This window comes from Nyctereutes procyonoides, unplaced genomic scaffold, assembly GCF_905146905.1.
Source record: "Nyctereutes procyonoides isolate TBG_1078 unplaced genomic scaffold, NYPRO_anot_genome, whole genome shotgun sequence".
Lineage (NCBI taxonomy): Eukaryota > Metazoa > Chordata > Mammalia > Carnivora > Canidae > Nyctereutes > Nyctereutes procyonoides.
Genome location: NW_026575128.1, coordinates 18,371,844 through 18,392,324, shown reverse-complemented (window position 1 = coordinate 18,392,324; position 20,481 = coordinate 18,371,844). Strand labels below are relative to the sequence as shown.

The 20,481-nt window shown below is 41.3% G+C and overlaps 1 protein-coding gene across 10 annotated transcripts in view; it reads left to right on the top strand.

The window, feature by feature from the left end:
• Positions 1–13,647: 13,647 nt before the first annotated feature.
• Positions 13,648–20,481, top strand: part of HNRNPC (heterogeneous nuclear ribonucleoprotein C) — a 55,541-nt gene continuing 48,707 nt past the window's right edge. For 4 of the 10 annotated variants that reach the window (XM_055341667.1, XM_055341666.1, XM_055341665.1 and 1 more), the window contains exon 1: positions 13,648–13,777. The gene's annotated coding sequence lies outside the window, so the exon portion shown is untranslated. Of the gene's footprint in view, positions 13,778–14,436; positions 14,484–18,444; positions 18,609–18,938; positions 18,965–19,038; positions 19,681–20,481 lie in introns of those variants that run through there. The other 6 variants (XM_055341660.1, XM_055341659.1, XM_055341661.1 and 3 more) reach the window with 6 other exon arrangements.

The following is a 20,481-nucleotide window of genomic DNA, read 5'->3' as shown; positions in this document are numbered from 1 at the left end:
CCCAGGATCGAGTTCTACGTCAGGCTCCCTGCATGGAGCCTGTGTCTCTGCGTCTCTCTCTAGCTAAAAAAGTATTTTAGAAAGACAAATACCGTATGATTTCTCTCATATGTGGGATTTAAGAAACAAAACAGCAAACAAAGGGGTGAAAAAAAAAAGACAAACAAAAAAACAGACTCTTAACTATGGAGAACAAATGGATGGTTACCAGAGGGGAGATGAATGAGGGGATGGATGAAATAGGTGATGGGGATTAAGTGTATATTTATCTTGATGAGCACTAATATGTGGAACAGTTGAATCACTATTTGCACATCTGAAACTAATATAACACTGTATGTTAGCTACACTAGAATTAAAATAAATAAAATTCTTCTAAAAAAGGAAAGGAATTTAAATGATCTGTCCTCCATTTCTCAAAATTGGCCAATTCAAATGCATGCTACCTTTCTTTGTGATATTATCTCCAATTCAGCATTTCTTTTCAGTCCCCAAATCTACCCTTTTAAAACTCCTCCTATTCTATTTTCACCACTACTTAAGAGGGAACAGTAGTGGGGTGCCTGTGTAGCTCAGTTGGTTAAGTGTCTGCCTTCTGCTCAGGTCACGATCCCAGGGTCCTAGGACTGAGCCCCCACATTAGGCGCCCTGCTCAGCAAGAAGACTGTTTCCCCTACTTTTGCACGTGCTCTCTGTGTCAAATAAATAATTTTTAAAAAAATCTTAAAAAAAAAAAAGGGAACAGTAGTCAGGGTTCTTTGGCAGTGAAGTGAGCAGGGGAGTATGCTCTGAATTTTCAGTATCTGGATATAAATTGAAATGACAAAAAGGCAGTATTCTGAGAGTGGAGTTGTAGAATAGGTGGTAATAAAAGATAATCATTCTATCGGAAATGTTCCTCAGACGTGAAGAGAGGTCTCTCAAATTGTGTTTTAAAAAAAATCCTCAAGGATGCTTGAGTGGCTCAGTGGTTTAGCACCTGCCTTCAGCCCAGGGTGTGACCCCGGGGTCCTGGGATCAAGTCCCGCATCCGGCTCCCTACATGGAGCCCGCTTCTCCCTCTGCCTGTGTCTCTACGTCTCTCTGTGTCTCTCATGAATAAATAAATAAAATCTTAAAAAAAAAATCCCTGGATAAACTTTATAGTGGTCAGTCATGTGAAAGATAATTACTACGTAAAATATAATTTCATATTTGAAACGATCTGGGCCAGTTGACATAGTATTTTCATAACATTTAGATGTGTGCTTAAAAGGGCAACTTCTACCATAATAGTAAAATAAATACTAATGATGAAATGTAAGCCTTATCAACTGAAAGCACTCTGTAAGCTGTATAAAGATTAGCCTAATGAAAAATTACCAGAGGATAAAATCTTGTGCTTCAGAGCCAGAAGGAGAACAGATGGCAAGTGTGTTAAAGAAGGCTTAACCTAGAAGACACCAGATTTAGGTCATTGATGGGATGAAAATTGGAAGAGGAGCAAAGAAGACAAAGGAAAAGATGGAGAAACATTTAGTAGGAAAGAGGGAAAAGAAACTGAAGAAATAAGAAACAGAAAGCTTTTTTTCCTGAATTCTTAAAAATTAAGTCATTTATTTTCACAATATACTTGAAGGGGCTTAAGGGTATATATTATACAGGTTCTGTAGCATCCCATACTTATCTTTAGTAGCACTTAATATAATTTACTCTACTTAATTATTCATTTAATACTTGACTATTCTGACTGTCAGGGACCACAACTATTTGTTTACTCCTGTGTTTATGACCTGACATAATACTTGGCACAGTGTTTATTACGTAGCATGTAATTCATAAACGTGTTGAATAAATGGATCAGATCTTCCATCTCGGCAAACTATTAATAACTGTACAATGGTTATATGCACATGCTCTAGAATCACACTTTCTAGCATCAGAATCTTAGCTCCATGAGGGCGCCTGGGTGGCTGCTGGTTGAGCATCTGCCTTAGGCTCATGTCGAGCCCCACATAGGGCTCTCTGCTCAGCAGGGAGTCTGTTTCTCCCCCTGACTCTCCCACTGTGTGCCCTTTCTCTCTCTCTCCCGCTCAAATAAATAAATAAATAAATAAATAAATAAATACAATCTTAAAAAAATAAAAAAGAATCTTAGCTCCATCAATGGGACGCCTGGGTGGCTCAGTGGTTAAGTGGCTACTTTCAGCCCAGGGCGTGATCCTGGAGTCACGGGATTGAGTCCGATGTCAGGCTCCCTGCATGGAGCCTGCTTCTCCCTCTGCCTGTGTCTCTGCCTCTCTCTCTCCATATCTTTCATGAATAAATAAACAAAATCTAAAAAACAAAACAAAACAAGAAAACCTGTGTCACTTTAGGCAAATTACCTAAGCTCTCTGTGGCTTAGTTTCCTCATCTTTAAAATAGGGATAATAAAAATCACCAAATGAACTAATTTGTGTAAAACACTTAGAAAAGTGCTTGGCACAAGGTAACTGCTCAATAAAAATTATCTATTATTTTTATTTTTTTAATCTGAAAGTGGCTAGTAATATTAAAAAGTAAAATACTACTCAATTTCAAAACCACTAAGTAGATGTCCTAATTTCTTTAATCTCTAACTTTTTCAAGTTTATGGATAAACATATTGTGATTATTTTTTAAATTTTAAGCTTGGGGTTTTGATTATCAAGAAAAAGAGATGAGGGGCATCTGGGTGGCTGGGGTGGTTAGGCATCTGCCTTTGGCTCAGGTCATAATCCTGGGTCCTGGGAGCTTCTCTTCAGTGGGGAGTCTGCTTCTCCCTTTGTCCCTCTGCCCGCTCATGTGGGCTGTCTCTCTCTCTTTCTCAAATAATAATTTTTTAAATAATTTTTATTTTTTTATTATTTATGATAGTCACACACAGAGAGAGAGAGAGAGAGGCAGAGACACAGGCAGAGGGAGAAGCAGGCTCCATGCACCGGGAGCCCAACGTGAGATTTGATCCCGGGTGTCCAGGATCGCGCCCTGGGCCAAAGGCAGGCGCTAAACCGCTGCGCCACCCAGGGATCCCCTTAAATAATATTTTTTTAAAAGATTTTATTTAATTATTCACGAGAGACGCAGAGAGAGAGAGAGGCAGAGACACAGGCAGAGGGAGAAGCAGAAACACAGGCAGAGAGAGAAGCAGGCTCCATGCAGGAAGCCGCACATGGGACTCGATCCCGGGGCCTCCAGGATCAGGCACTGGGCTGAAGGCGGCGCTAAACCGCTGAGCCACCCAGGCTGCCCTTAAATAATAAAATATTTTTAAAAAAGATTTAAAGGACGCCTGGGTGGCTCAGCGGTTGGGTGTCTGCCTTCAGCTCAGGGTGTGATCCTGGAGACCCAGGATTGAGACCCACATGGAGCTCCCTGCATGGAGCCTGCTTCTCCCTCTGCCTATGTCTCTACCTCTGTGTGTGTGTGTGTGTGTGTGTGTGTGTGTGTGTGTGTGTGTGAGAGAGATGAATAAACAAAATCTTTTTTAAAAAGATTTAAAAAAAGATTTTTAAAAAGGCCTACAATTATGATAATATTTAGGGAAAATATATCCATATATACATTAAAAAAATCTGTAAGGATGTACACCAAGTAGTTAAGAATGGATGCTTTTGGAGGATGAATCACCTAGAAACTTCCACTTTCTCTGTATTTAAAATTTTTACAAAAATCACATATTATTAGAAAAAGGAAGTCAGCTTATTTCCATATCGAAAGCTTTAAATAATGAGGGGGGAAAAACACTGGAAGCTTAAGAAGGTATGTATCCAACCAAAGGGACCAATAATTTTACTAGCAGTGTACAAAGTCTTTTTTGTAGAATCTGTACTCTAGAAGTCAGATCATCAATAATCTATTTACTGAAGTCTATATTCCAAATTTCCCTAGTATGATTTTACCCATAGCCAGAGGCATTTGGAATGAAAACACAAATAGGTATAATGAAATGCCATGTCAGGTAGTGAGTCAAACTATCAACCTATTAAATTTTGTGTTTCACACACATACATCAAGTACAAAACAGGTCTGTAAATAAAAGGATTATAGAACAAAACAGTGTTACCTCGAGATAGGGTAAATAATATCATGATAGGGTAAATAATAACTATGAAATGAGAGTGAGAAGAGGTACAACACTTGCGGACTGGAACTACATTTTATCTAGTTTTGTAGTGCCTAGGCCAATACCTTGAATATAGAAAACACTTTTTCAAAAAATTTATTTATTTATTTATTCATGAGACACACACACACACACAGAGAGAGAGAGAGAGAGAGAGAGAGAGAGAGAGAGGGAGAAACAGGCTCCATGCAGGGAGCCCGATGCGGGGCTCGATCCCGGGCCTCCAGGATCACACCCTGGGCCAAAGGCAAGCACTAAACCACTGAGCCACCCAGGGATCCCCTAGAAAACACTTAAAGTTAAAAAAAACACATGGAGTATTGGTTGATTGAATAAGCAGTTGAATGAATCATCTATATTCTTTAGAAGCATTAACTGGGACTTGAGTTGGGTTTTAAAGAATAGTTGGACTGTGGGGAAAGAGAATAGCAATGTGGCGTGTTGCAGCCCAAGGATGGCAGGTGTTGCCTAGGCAGGGTTTTGTGGAGGGGACAATATTGATAGGTAAGGCGAGGCAAGTCAGGGATGACCTGTGAATGAAACGATGAAAATGCAGGGCTGTAATAGAGAACTATTATAGGATTTTAGTGTGGGAGTTATACAAAAAAAGTGAATACTTTCAGATGATTACCATGGCAGTAATTTGCAGAATCAGCTTGGGGGACAGACTCAGTGTGGGAGAAACAGAATGCAGTAAAGAGGAAGGGTCTTGAAAATGATGTGTAATATCTTTGTCATGTTGTTTTTCAGACAGAATAAAATTGCCTGTGAAAGACTGCGGGGCGCGTGGATGGCTCTACTAGTTAGGCGTCGGCCTCAGGCTCAGTTCAGGGTCCTGGAGGCCTGAGATTGAGCCAGGGCTCGGTTGGGTTCCCCGCTCAGCAAGGAGTCTGCTTCTCTGTCTCCCTCTGCCCCTCCCCTGGCTTGTGGGCATTTGAGCTCTCACTCTCTACTCTCTCTCAAATAAATAATCTTAAAAAAAAAAAAGGAAGATAGATTGCAAACATTTGGAAAATTACTGTAAAAAATCATAAAGGGATGCCTGGGTGGCTCAGTGATTGAGCGTCTGCCTTGGGCTGAGGGCGTGATCCCAGGGTCCTGGGATGGAGTCCCAGGTAGGGAACCCTGCAAGGAGCCTGCTTCTCTCTCTGCCTGTGTGTGTGTATGTGTGTGTGTGTGTGTGTGTGTGTGTCTCTCTGTGTCTCTCATGAATAAATAAACAAAATCTTAAAAAAAAAAGAATTATAAAGTACTGTTGGGTAAATCAGAGAGCTCTGTGAAGATTAAATTAAGTGCTTTGGATTCATCAGAGACCACCTCTTCACTCTCCAGTAGGACATCCCTGGACAATGGGATGATACAGAGGAAGAGAGGCAATGACAATTGACTAGTATAATCCCATTAAAAATAAGAGATTTATTTATTTATTTGAGAAAGAGAGAGAGAGGCCATGAGCAGAGGGGAGGGTCAGAGAGAGGAAAAAGCAGGCTCCCTGCTGAGCAGGAAGCCCAGCATGGGGCTCAATCCCAGAATCCTGGATCATGACCTGAGCTGAAGGCAGATGCTTAACTGATTAAGCCACCCTGGCACCCCCAGAGAATTACTTCTTTTTTTTTTTAAAGTTTTTTTTTTTTATTTTTTATTTATGATAGTTACAGAGAGAGAGAGAGAGAGAGAGAGAGAGAGAGGCAAAGACACAGACAGAGGGAGAAGCAGGCTCCATGCACCGGGAGCCCGATGTGGGATTCGATCCCGGGTCTCCAGGATCGTGCCCTGGGCCAAAGGCAGGCGCCAAACCGCTGCGCCACCCAGGGATCCCGAGAATTACTTCTTGAATTAAAAACAAAAGTTCAGTTTTGTTTTGTTTCTCTTTTTAAAAAATATTTTATTTATTTATTTATTTATTTATTTATTTATTTATTTATTTATTTATTTATTTATGAGAGACACAGAGAGAGAGGCAGGGACACAGGCAGAGGGGGAAGGAGGCTCCCTGCGGGGACCCCATGCAGGTCTCCCTCCTGAAACTGGGATCTGGCCCTGAGCCAAAGGCAGGTGCTCAGCCGCCTTCTATCCTATACAAGCACTCAGGAGAAGCGTTCAACTTTAGAACTGTAAGGTTGGGATCCCTGGGTGGCGCAGTGGTTTGGCGCCTGCCTTTGGCCCAGGGCGCGATCCTGGAGACCCGGGATCGAATCCCACATCGGGCTCCCGGTGCATGGAGCCTGCTTCTCCCTCTGCTTGTGTCTCTGCCTCTCTCTCTCTCTATCATAAATAAAAAAAAAAAAAAATTTAGAACTGTAAGGTGTTTAGAGTAAGCAGAAGAGATCTAGGGCACTTCCTACTTTCCATCTCCCCCACCGAGGCTTACAAAGCCTTAAAACCAGAATTTCAAATATTTATCACCAATATGGTGCTTAGCATTCTGCCTTGAAGTATGCTATTTTTTTTTTTTACTTGTTTTCCCATTCTTAGTAAATTCTAAATTATTTGACAGAGGGACTTGTTAATTCTTCCTGTGTCTTTCACTTCCACCCCACCCAGCTAAGGGATGAACTCCCTGAAAACATAAATAGTCTCCTAAGTACTTCTCCTGCATCGAATACAGCGCTGGTTAATAAGTAGGTCATGACAAAGATCATGAAGCGAAACAGATTTCTGGTAAAATGAAAATAAGTAGGGGACGCCCGGGTGGCTCCGCAGTGGAGCACCTGCCTTCGGCCCAGGGCGCGACCCCGGGATCCGGGGATCCAGTCCCACATGGGGCTCCCCGCAGGGAGCCTGCTTCTCCCTCTGCCTGGGTCTCTCTCTCATGAATAAATAAATAAAATCTTAAAAAAAAAAAAAAAAAGAAAAGAAGTAGGTTTCATTAACAGTTTATAGATTTTTTTTTATTTTTTTTTAGATTTTTTTATTCTATGAGAACAATGAGTAATAAAACATGTTAGTGTTGTTAAAAAACAAAATTCAATTGAGTAAATTTCAAGATGTAATTGCCTTCATTCAGTGATTCATGAATCAGGCAACATCCTGTCTAGCAAATAGAAAGGAACTCCAAAGAGTTATAGGAAGGAAAGATTTTTAAAGGCAGAGGAGATAAAGAAGACATACATGGGAGGGGGGAGGATTATTTCAGGCAAGGTCACCTTCCTCTAGAGGAAGGGTCTATTAGGCGGATTACCTCACTGGTGCTCATCAGGAAATTTCAGACTGACTGGTTAAGATTACACTCCTGGGGGAGAATGAAACTGCAATTAGGTTAAGTATTAAGTTTCAGTTTGGTAGTGTGGGATCCGCACAGATGATTCCATTTGAGTCCTGTTGACTCTTTTAAAATAGTGATTATTTCTGTTTACTTAAATCAATAGTTACATGAATTACAGGTCAACCAAGTTTCACAGCCTCTGGTCCCTCTGACTAAGTGCTGTATAAAATATACAGGAAAGTAAGGACAGTCTACTTATGTGTCCTGAGAAAAATACCAATTTCTCCTGATAAATAAAAGTTACTGATTAGTACAGATTTCAAGTACTTTCTGTGTAAGGCCCTGGGATATCCATAAGCAAAGGGAATATGGAGAGCAATAAGAATTAAACTCTGCCATCAAAAAACTTACCATTCAAAATAAATAAAGCCCAGAGTTAGTAAAAGGAAGGAAATAGTAAGATCAAGGTGGAAATAAATAAACTAGAGATTGAAAAAAAAAATCCATGAAACCAATAGCTGGTTCTTTGAAAAGATAAGCAAAATTGATGAACACTTAGCTGGACTCATCAAGAAAAAAAAGGAGGACTCAAATAAATAAAATCAAAAATGAAATAGAAGCAACAACTGACACCACAGAACTACAAAGGATTACAAGCAACTACTACAAAAACTAGTATGTGAAAAACTACTCAACCTAGAAGAAATGGATAAATTTCTTGAAACATATAATTTTGCAAAACTAAATCAGGAAAAAATAGAAAATCTGAACACACTGATTATCAAGTAATGAAACTGAATCAGGAGTCAAAACCCTCCCCAAAAACAAAAGTCCAGGACCAGATGGTGTCAACAGGTAAACCCTTCCAAACATTTATTTTTAAATTTTTGAAAAGATTTTATTTATTTATTCATGAGAGACACACAGACAGAGAGGCAGAGACACAGGTAGAGGGAGAAGCAGGCTCCATGCAGGGAGCCTGACAGTGGGGTCTCCACGATCAGGCCTCAGGCCTCAGGCGGCACCAAACTGCTGAGTCACCCGGGCTGCCCTCTATCAAACATTTAAAGAAGAGTTAATGACTATTCTTCTCAAACTTTTCAAAAAAAAAAAAAAAGAAAAAAAAGAAAGTAAAGAAATGAAAAGGAAAACATCCAAATTCGTTCTATGAGGTCAGCATTAGCCTGAAACCAAAACCAGAGAAAGATGCCACAAAAGAAAAAAACTACAGGTCAATATCCCTGATGAGCACAGATACAAAGTTATCCACAAAATATTAGCAAAGCAAATTCAACAATACATTTTAAAAAACCATTCACCACAATCAAGTGGGATTTACTCCAGGACACAAGGAAGTTCAATATCCACAAATCGAGGGTCCCTGTGTGGCACACCCAGTTAAGTGTCTGACTTTGGATTTCAGGGTGATGAGATCTAGAATGTGCTTAAGTTTCTCTCTCCCTCTGCCTCTGTCCCTTCCCCACTATGTACATGTGTGTGTGAATGTGCTCCCTTTCATTCTCTAAAATAAATAAATACATCTTTTAAAAAAAATCCACAAATCAATCAACGTGATGATACATCACAATAACAAAGTGAAGAACAAAAACAGTATGTCATCTCAAAAAATGCCCAAAAAGTATTTGGAAAATTCAACATCTATACATGATAAAACTCTCAACAATGTCGATTTAGAGGGAGCACACCTGAAAATAATACTATTTAACTGACAAAACTGCAGTTAACATCAACGATGCTGAAAAAGTTTTTCCTCTGAGATTAGGAACAAGATAAGAATGTCAACTCTTGGGGATCCCTGGGTGGCTTGACAGTTTGGTGCCTGCCTTTGGCCCAAGGCGTGATCCTGGGGTCCCTGCATGGAGCCTGCTTCTCCCTATGCCTGTGTCTCTGCCTCTCTGTCTCGGTGTCCCTCATGAATAGATATGTAAAATCTTAAAAAAAAAAAAAGAAAAAGAATGTCAACTCTTGCCACTTTAATGAAACATTGTACTGGAAATCCTAGCTGCAATAATCAGAGAAATAAAAGGCATCCACATTTGTAAGGAAGAAATAAAACTGTCACTATTTGCAGATAACATGATATTACATAGAGAAAACCCCTAAGACTCCACCAAAAACAAAAACTGTTAGAATAAATAAATTCAATGAAACTTCAGGATTCTAAATATACAGAAATCCGTTGCATTTGTATACACTAATAATGAACTAGCAGAAAAGGAAATTAAGAAAACAATCCCACTTACAATTACTTCAAAAAGAATAAAATACCTAGGAATAAACTTGCCAAGGAGGTGAAAGACTTATACTCTAAAAACTGCAAGAGACTGATGAAAGAAATTGAAGACATAAACTAATGGAAAAAATATACTATGATTGTGGATTGGAAGAATTACTAAATTGTTGTAAATGTCCATACTGGCCAAAACAATCTACAGATTTAATGCAATCTCTGTCAAAATATTTGTAGTAATAGAACAAATAATCCACAAAAGACCCAAAGCAGTCAAAGCAATCTTGAGAAAGAAGAACAAAACTAGGGGATCCCTGGGTGGCTCAGCAGTTTAGCACCTGCTTTTGGCCCAGGGCGTGATCCTGGAGATCAAAGATTGAGTCCCACGTCCCTGCATGGAGCCTGCTTCTCCCTCTGCCTGTGTCTCTGCCTCTCTCTCTCTCTCTGTCTCTCATGAATAAATAAATAAAATCTTAAAAAAAAAAAAAGGAAGGACAAAACTAGAGGTATCATTATCTCAGATTTCAAGATACACTACAAAGCTATAGCAATTGAAAAAATATGGTACAGACACATAGATAAATGGAACAGAACAGAAAATCCAGCAATAATGCCACACTTACATGGTCGATTGATTTATGACAAAGGAGGCAAGAATATACAATGGAGAAAAGACGGTCTCTTCAGTAAATGGTATTGGAGAAACTGGACAGCTACATGCAAAAGAATGAAACTGGACCACTTATGTATGCTCTACTTAAAAATAAATTAAACTGCATTAATGACCTAAATGTGAGACCTAAACCATAAAACTCCTAAAAGAAAATACAGGCAGTAATCTCTTGGATATCAGCCTGAGCAACATAGTTATGGATAATGTCTCCTTAGACAAGGGAAATAAAAGCAAAAATAAACTATTGGAACTACACCGAAATTAAAAAAAAAAAAAAACAAAAAACCTTTTGCACAGCAAAGGAAACCATAAACAAAAGGAAACAGCAACCTGGGGCACCTGGGCGGCTCAGTTCCTTAAGTGGCTACCTTCCAGCGGGGTGTGAACTCAGGATCTGTACAAGGAGCTGGCCCAGCAGGGAGTCTGTTCCTCCCTGTCCTCTGCCTGCCTCTCCGCCTACTTGGGCTCTTTTTCCTCTTGCTCTCTCCGTCAAATAAACAAATAAAAATCTTTAAAAAAGAACACACTTAATATTGTTCAACACCAAAAAACCAAATAATCCAATTAGAAATGGGCAGAGGGCCTAAATAGACATTTTTCCGAAGACATACAGATGGCCAACAGACATGAAAAGATGCCCAACATCACTAATCATCAGGGACATGCAAATCAAAATCACAATGAGATATCACCTGACTTCTGTCAGAATGGCTAAAATGAAAAAATACAAGAAAACAGGAAATGCTGGTGGGAATGTGAAGTGAAAGGAACCCTTGTGCACTGATGGGGGAGGAATGTAAGTTGGGGGGGCGGGGAATGTAAATTTTTGGGGCAATCACTGTAGAAAACAGTATGTGTGAAGCTTAAAAAATTAAAAATAGAAAAACAGTGTGATCCAGTGATTGAATGACTGGGTATTTAAGCAAGAAAAGGAGAATGGTAACTGGAAAAGATGTATGCACACCTATGTTTATTGCAGCATTATTTATAATGGCTAAGAAACGGAAGCAACCTAAGTGTTAATAAATAAAGATGATATGTATGTATATGTACAGTGAAATATTTCTAAACCATTAAAAATGATGAGATCTTGCCATTTATGAGAACACTGATGGGCCTAGACAGTATAATGCTAAGTGAAACATCAGAGAAGGCAAATACCATATGATTTCACTTATATGTGGAATCTAAAAAATAAAACAATAAACAGATTCATAAAGACAGAGAACCAGTGGTTGCTGGGAGGGAGGTGTGGGACGAATAGGGGAAATGGTGAAAGGGATTAAGAGGTACAAACTTCCAGTTATAAAAGAAATAAGGTACAGATTTGAAAAGCATAACAGTGAATACAGCCTATAATTATAATAACGTTGTACAGTAACTACACTTATCGTGGGTGGCAAGCATAGTCTAATGTACTGAGCTATTGAATCACTAGGTTGTGCATTTGAAACTAATATAACGCTGTTAACTACACTTCAATAATAATTTTATTTTTTTAAAGCCTTATCACCCAGGAGGAGACGTGAGTGTAAAATTAACCATAGAGCTGTGAGTTTCCAATGTAGTGTGGCTATTGAGCTGACGCATTAAGCTCTAAGCTCTGGGAGGATGTTTTGCCTCTGAGGACTTGTTCAAAGGTGACAATTTGGAAAATACAGAGAATCACAAGAAAACAACAAAAAATAAAAAATAAAAATAAAATCCCCCAAAGAACCTGTGATCCTTCCACAAAGAGGGAACCGCTATTTCTATTTTGGTATATATCTTTTTTTTTTTTCTTTGTTTACATGCTTTTGTTTTTGCTTTACAGGTTAGCTTCAAAGCAATACATTCATACGGGAAAAAAAAAAATTCAAGCAGTATAAAAAAGCATACCACTGAAAAAGGGAAAAGGTCCAGCTCCCCAGAGATCTGTTGAAACAAGTGTCTAGGTACAGGACGGGGTCCCCCGCACCAGGGTTCCAGCCTGTAGACTCTCCTTCACCAGAAAGGCTGTATATGCTGTCAGCCAAGGCCTGAAAGCCGAGTCGGTGCTGGGCTCCCAACGTTTTTTTTTTTTTTTTTTTTTTTTAGATTTTATTTATTTATTCATGAGAGACACACACACACAGAGGCAGAGACACAGGCAGAGGGAGAAGCAAGCTCCTCCATGCAGGGAGCCGGATGTGGGGCTCGATCTGGGGTCTCCAGGGTCACACCCTGGGCCTAAGGAAGATGCTCAACTGCTGAGCCACCCAGGCCTTCCCCTTGGTCCATTTTAAAAAATATTTTATTTACTTATTCATGAGAAACAGAGAGAGAGGCAGAGACCCAGGCAGAGGGAGCAGCAGGCTCCGTGTAGGGAGCCCGCCCTCGGGGTCACGCCGGGGGCCCACAGCGGATCCCGCCCCAGCTCAGCTTTCGTCCTTGACCCTGCTAGGTCAGGCCCGGCCCGGCGCCCAGCCCAGCCGCCCGGGGCCGCGTGTGGTTGCAGAGCGCGGCTTCAGGCTCCGAGGACGGGCGTCAGGCCAGCCACCACCGCGTCCTGCCGTTTCACGGGGGACGGAGGGCTGTGCCGTGGCTCCTCCCGCGTCCACCTCCACGTTCGCCCCTGCAACGCACACGTGCAGCCCCGCCGTCCGGTGCCTGCGGAGGCGGAGGCGGACGCGCTTGCACCGCGCGGCTGCCGCAGAGCCGGCGGGGCGGGGGCACACAGGGCGCTGCGGCCGCGGGGCCCGCCGCGTGCTTCCGCGGCCTCCCGGGACGGCGGGGGCGACGGGCTGGGCGGGCTGGCGGCGCAGCCGTCTACACCCGAGAGGGATGCGGGGTCAGGGAAGCGGAGGCCCGGCCTTCGCGGCTCCCTCTCCTTCCCAAGGAAAGGCCCCCCTTCACCCTCGCTGGGGGCAAGACTGCGGGCGCGCCCGCCTTCCCCGCGGCCCGGGCGGCGCCCGCCCTTCTAGGCCGCTACCTAACGGGAACCGGGGCGGCCATCCCCGCCCCCGCGCCGCGGGAATTCCGAGATAGGGGCGGGCCTTCCACCGGGAGCGTTCAGGAGCCGCGATAGGACGCCACGGCCGCCAATCGGGCCTCCCGGAGACCCGGATGTGAAGCGGTGCGCGATACAAAGGCGCGTTTCCACCCAGCGCTCCGTCAGGGACAGTGGCCAATGAGCACGTCTCGGGTGATAAGTGACAGGAAACGTAGCCATTCACAAGCCAGCCCCTCTCACGCATGTGGAAATTCTCCTGCGTAGTCTAGCCCACTCCACGTGGTGATTGGGCAGAGCCGTGAAGAGCGGTAGCGATGTCGAATCAGCAGCGGGAGCGAGAAAAGTCGCAGCCAATAGCAGGGCTCTAGGGAGCGGGGGGCGGGGCTAGGCCTTCGCCTCGGCGGCCGAGGAGACTCGGGGGCCATTTTGTGAAGAGACGAAGGCTGAGCGGTCGCTCCCGCGTCGTCGCCCTCGAGCAGCACTTGGCTTCTCCACGTAGAACCCGGGAGTGGGAGATTCAGAATCGAATCCCTTCTCCCTCCCCCCTCCTGGTAAGTGGAGGGGGCAGAAGCAGGGCAGGCATGGGCTCTTCGGCGAGCGCGAGGGGGTGTGGGAGCGGAGACGAGGGGAACTGCCCTCGGGGCGAGCAGGCCTCCATTTATTCCTCTTGCGCCGGGTTTGGGTTTCCTGAGGGCGAGCGTCTCGGAGGCCTCGGCTCTGGCGCAGGTTCCCCCCCCCGCTCTCCTCAGGGCCCGCGATCGCCTCAGGAAACGTCTTTCTCGTTTTTCCCTTTTTTTTTTTTTTTGGTATGTTAACGGCTGCTTCCTTTCATTTTCTCCGACCACGAGGCCTCCGAGATGAGAAAGGGAAGATCGAGACGCTCGCGGGTACAGTCGAAGTTCACGTAGCGCTGACGCCGCCTGAGAAATTTAAAAATTGGGGGGGGAGGGGAAGGGCCCCCCGCCGGGGGGGGAGACGGCCCCGCGAGCGCCGGGGTTCCGGGGCGCCCAGCGGGGCGTGAGCGGGGAGCGTTACAACAATAGGCCTGACGTCTCCCGAGGACTTCCTCCTGGGCGCCTCTCCGAGCGGCGGCGGACCTCGCGGCGGCCCTTTCCCACGCTCTTCTGCTTCGCTTCCTTTCTTTTAATAATTGTGATCTCATTTACATATTAACCGTGATAATTAAAGCTGGCTTACTTTTTATCTGCAGGTTACAAATCTCTTGAGATATATAAGTTAGTGGAGCTTTGCTTTGAGGTAGGTACTCGGATCTTCCTCAGACAGAAACCCAGAGGCCCCAGGGTGTCGGTTGCCAGGCTCCTCACGTATTCTATGGGTAGCGGGGCTGCTAGGGCAGTTTGACCACTGGGTCATTCGCCGCGCGATTTTTTTTTTCTTTTTTTTTTTTTTTTAATACCGATAGCTGTTAGAATAGGAGGTACCGACGGTACCGAATTTGAATCTTGCCGAGAACCGAATTAAACCGTAGTCACTAGCGGGAACTGGAAAATTTTCCAAATTGCCCTTTGGGAAAAATATTTAATTATGAGAATTGGCAGTTGTTATTAATTTGACATTCTGATCTGACCTTAAAATTCGATTTTCGGGATATTCTGCCATTGATTTTTTTTCTCCAAAATATCTAAAAAGTAGGTAGGTCTACATTTTCTGGGCTACGTATTTTTTTTTTATTAAAATCTTGTACCTGTTGGCGAAGCCCTGAAACTTAGTAAAAACGTTGGCTGAATTTACATGAATTACATAGGTTTCAAAGTAATATCCCATTCATTTAAGAAATCGCCTTTTTTTTTTAATATTTGGTGGAAGATAGAGATTTAATTTTAATGTGTTCTCACAGAAAACGTTAAGCCAAGTTTAAACCGATATTGCAGGATAAATTCATCCCTTGGGAAACCGATAGAAGGTAAAAAGGTCTTTCATCCTGAATAGTTGAGGCACTTGTCAATTCCCTCACCATGTAGATACTATAATAGGGATTAAAAGCATTACTTTTTAGAAAGAATGTAAACACATTACGTGAGCTTAGCACCAAAGTTTATCATTGCAAAGCTGCTAGGAATGAGGTAAGGGCAGTGATTAGTTAGATTAGGTCAGAAACCTAATAATGTTGGGAAAAGAGAAACGTAAGGAATAACAATTGACAAAAATTGAAATGAAGGGAACTTCTCTTGCCTTGACTTGTTAGAAATCATGGGTTTCTTGAGATCACCATGTACCAAGGAAACCATTCCTTTGGGTTAATATCCATCTGGAAAGATTTGACCGCAGAATTAAACAATTTTAGAGATGTTTTCAGGTAGGCAGGCTTTAGTAGCATTTTCATCTGGCTGAAGAGGATGGATTTTAGCATGACTAAAGTTGTAATCTGTGACCTTTTGTGTTTCCCATGCTCGTTATACTGGAATGAATGCTTGGTGGTGGTTGCCATTCCTTCTGTAGAGAAATTAAACATTTCTTCTATTTGTGGTTAGGGTTTTAGTGGGTTTCACTTAGTATGCAACTTTAAGGTGGAATTGCTGTAAGAACAAGCAAGGAATAAATCCAAAATACTCTAATATTAAAAATTATAGTTAAGTCATCATTATCCCAGATGTTACCTGGAGAGTAGCAGTTGAAAGAATCTTGCTGAAGAGTTGAGAGAATTGTATCCCCATTTCCCTCACCCCCGTTATTAGTTTCGTCAGGCAAATAAGTGTTATCAATAACAGTTTTATAAGGGGGCTTAGACATCTTAACCTATTTTCTGATTTCTACTCCAGTATTATCAGAAGGCTGAAAAGTATATGGAAAGTTTTATTAAAAGCAGTTTTTATATTTACATAACAAATATGTTAACACATTTAATCTTGAAGTAACTTTATAATTGTCTTTGAAGGGCATTATTTGCTCATATTTAATATGTATATATGTATATTTAATATGTATATTCGTTCTCATTGGGGTCAGAGAAGACGATGGTTTTATACATATTAGAGAATTGGTGAGAGCCAGCACTGTTCAGTGTAGTATAAGGACCTGTGTTAGATAATTAGAAATTTGGGGGTTTATAAAGGGGAAGAGGGACTACAATAGGGTTTTTAAATTCTCGGTGTATTTACCATGATAGGTCATGATCTTGGATTTATTTTATACCACTGTTAACTACGAGATAGAGGTTCCCCGTTTAAACTCTCATAGTGGTTCTTAAAAGTGAACCGACATTAGAATTGGTAAGGGGAATAGTTAAAAAGAGATTGCTGGGCTCCACCAGAAAACCAGCCTTTCTAATTAAGTCTGGTGCGGGCCTTGGAAATTTGCATTTCTAATAAATGCCACTTGGTACCAGTTGGCAACCCTCCCTTTGAGAATAGCCCTGTAGAAAAAAAAAAAAGAATAACCCTGTAGAAGAAGGGATCCAAACCTCTAAAGAGGTTAGACAAAGTATAATCTCGGTATACTGTTAATTGCAAAGAATTATAATTACGCACTAAAAGTTGTTCGGCCTTTTTTATGAGTTGATAGCTCGTCAATTTAACATAATGTTTTGGCTTTATGACTTTGAGAAATGTAAATGCTTTTAATATTCATTGTGTTTGTCTTGTGACAAGTGTGCAAAGGATTTATTTGTAGATGAGCTACAAAGGTACTTAACATAGCCTAGAAATTGACAAATATCCAGGTTTAAGCTTTTGGTTAAGAAAATTGAAAGTTCAACCATAACTGGACATCACAAACACTGGCATAGAGAGAACATTGAAATGAGTGTATGTTTTCTACCTTTTTTTTTAATATATGTATATAGTTCGTACAGTATAGTTCGTACAGTTTTTTTTTTAAATTTTAAGTAATACCTACACCCAATGTGGGGTTTGAACCCACAAAACCTGAGATTAAGAGTTGTATGCTCCACTGAGTTAGGCAGGTGTCCCTGTAGTTTGTACAGTTTAACACCATCAGTCCAAATATAAAAGTAACTTACAGGTCATACCTAAACTGATCTGCTACTTGGGAAAAATTTACCGTGAGATTTTAGAGGTTTAGTACCTATTCTATTGCTGTATTCGTTCACACATAGTTGACTCAAGGAGCACTTTTTATTAAGTTCTCAGTTCTCATGTGCTTTTTTTTTTTTTTTTGCTTTTTTTTTTTTTTTTAAGAGGGGGAGAGGCAGATGGAGTAGGAGAGAGTCTTAAGCAGGCTCCATGGCTAAGGCAGAGCTCAAACTCTCAAGTCTATGACCTGAGCAGATATCGAGTCAGATGCTTAACTATTTGAGCCACCCAGGCACCCCTGACTTTTTTTCCTCCTGCTTTTTGAAGTAAGCTCTACACCCAACTGGCTTGAACTCATGACCCTGAGATCAAGAGTCATGTACTCTACCGACTGAGCTGGCCAGGTGCCCCTAGTTTACTGACATTTGTAAAGGAGAGTAAAACATTTTGGCTGAATGTTGAAATGTGAGGGCAGTGATTTCCTTTTTTTCCTCAAAAGACCTACAATCTGATAACAAATCTTTTAGCTGGTGAAACAGCTGATCTGTCATGCATGTTATTTTTTAGTGGTTTTGTGTATCAAATTCTTAGAATTCCTATCTTGAAATCAGTTAAGTATGCTAACTTACAAAGTGGGACCACAGAATCAAATTCCTTAAGGACCGTAATTTTCACTTACTTTGACATTAAATATTCAGTAGTAATCTTTTCTCCTTTATTTGTGGTTTCTCATTCTGTCAGTGAGTGGAATGATGAGCTCCTTAAACTTCTTCCCCCTTTATTGTAGAACCCATCGAGTCTTGTAGTTTGAGCACTTACAGGTTTTGAGAATAGATGTCATCTCTAGTATGTATCTTCATGATGGAACATTCTCCTTCATAATCTTGATATTTGACATTTGTTCACTTCTTCATCTCTGTTGGCCTGGTTTTTCTATAATTTCTTCGTCCAAACTGCTGATGATCAAGATAAATGTTTGCAGATTTTTGTTTTTAAGACCCTTGTGGGAACATACGCATTAGTAAATTTTTGCCACTGATAATTGAAGAATTGTGAAGACAGTCACTGGTAGAAGTGATGATTCTATAGAGGCTCTCCCATCCCAGTGTAATGTTATGCTTTACCAGAATGTGTTAGATGCAATGGACAGATGTTTCTGTCTTGGGGGTTTAGGGCACAACATTTCTGAGGAACTCTGACTCAATCTGTCCCTTCTCCTTTCACAGGGCAGCAAGGCGAACCCCATCCCTACTCACTGGAGCTCAGCTTTGATTTTTAACCTCCCTTCCCCACCCTTCCAGAACACACACATTCCCATTCCAAAACTGATTTTATAAAGACATTTTAAACATAATGATGCAACTTGGTGTGCACTACGGCAAATTTACAGGTGTTTTTTTTTTAATTGTTTCCAAAAACGAGACTTGGATTTAAGATGTAATTTTTAAAATTTCTATTTCTATTTTTTCTGCAGCAGTTGGGTTAGAGGAGGAGGAGCCTTTTAGCCTCTCATAAACTGACCTCTCTACTTCCTCGTGTATTTTTAAGATTGATTGATGATGTGGAAAGGGCTTTGCTTGTCTGCTACTGAGAACTTTACCCTTGCGGTTTTTGTGGAAACTGCTTTTGGAAAAAGAAAAGAAATGAACTTTACTGACTTGACATTTTTGCACCTCCCGTTTTTCTAATCTGGGCTATTTTTATTTTTGTTTTTTTACAGTGAGATTTTTTTGATCTTCAGCTACAGTAAGTTATTCCAATTTTTTTTTTACATTTTTCCTGACTTTCCGCTGATTTCCTTTTTATTGTTGTTACTAGTTACTATTATTATTTATTATTATTATACTTATGATGGTGATGATGATGATGATAATGACACTGATAATTTTTAACCGGATTAAAATCGAGTTTTTCTGAATGTTCTTAAGAATTTCTCCGGCCTCCTGATTGACTTTGGAGTTTTGCATCTTGGGAGAGAAAGTGAAGGCATTAGCATTTTTAAGTGGATTGATCACATAAACCTTTTCTCTCCCAACCCCACCCTTGCCCTCATCCCCTTCCCCACGCTCGAAAGAATTTTACTGGCTGTTAAGTCTGTGACCTTATTTTTCCTGATCTTTAACTTAACTGTTTTAGAGCATCTCTGGACGTCTGTATTTTTAATTTTTTATTTTTGTTTTTTTTATTTTTAATCTTTCATTTGTTAAATTTTTAAGCTGTGCTGCAATAAAATGTGTGTGGTACTACTTAACACCTATGATGGTGATGGCATTTTCCCAGAAAGCCATTTTCCTCCTGTTTCCCTTGAAATCCCATCCTGCTTTTCCTGTACACTACTCCCCCTCACAAACCACAAGCTGCAGCAACACGGATGCCCAGCCTGGAACAGCAGCAGCCAGGATGACCTGGAGCCAGGGGGGCCTTCGGAACAGATGCACACCCTTCCTGGGTGATGGTAAGAGGTGTGAGGTCCACTTGGTTTCATTGCAAGCACTAGGAAATACACCCACTTAAGTCTAGTTGATACAGTGTAGGGGATAGCTTCTGGAAATGTTTGGGTTAAGATTTTTGTGTATCTCCAGATGTTTCCCAAGTGATGCCAGCTCAGTTTTTTTTTTGTAAACTAATGGACTTACGAGGTTGTAATTAACTTGGGCTGACTGAGAATTTTTGATAACTGGAAAGAGCAGCTGAAGTTTATGTAAACTTCAGAATGAAATTGACTTGCAATTAGCAAGAGACAAGGACCTATTAGATTTTTTTTTTAGATTCCAAATTAAACACTTCCTGTTTGAATTTATCTTCTTGTGTTTGTGACCGTAGTTTTTGATTGTATTCTATTTCGACTATTCTTACTAAAATTTAACATGAATCAAACAGCAACAAACAATACTAAAATGCTATCTCACTGGGAGGTTTTTGTTTTTTAAATGATAGGTAGGCTTTTTAATCCCAAAAAGCATGAAATCTCTTTAACATGTACCCAAATGATGAAAGATGTAGGGTTGATCTCTTGAGTGATGACTTGTGGCCTAGTTAAATGTTGGGTAATCTGTGTTCCCAGGAGTAATAGGATGGAATGAGTTAACCTAAAGAATTAGCTTTTGACATCCTGTAGTATTTTACTTAAAGATTTATTCTTGCATTTTAGAGGGGATGAGGCAGAGGGAGAGTCCTAAGCAGACTCTGCACTGAGTGCAGAGCTCTATCCCGTGCCATGAGCTGAAACCAAACCGTGCCCAACCAACTGTGCCACTCACGTG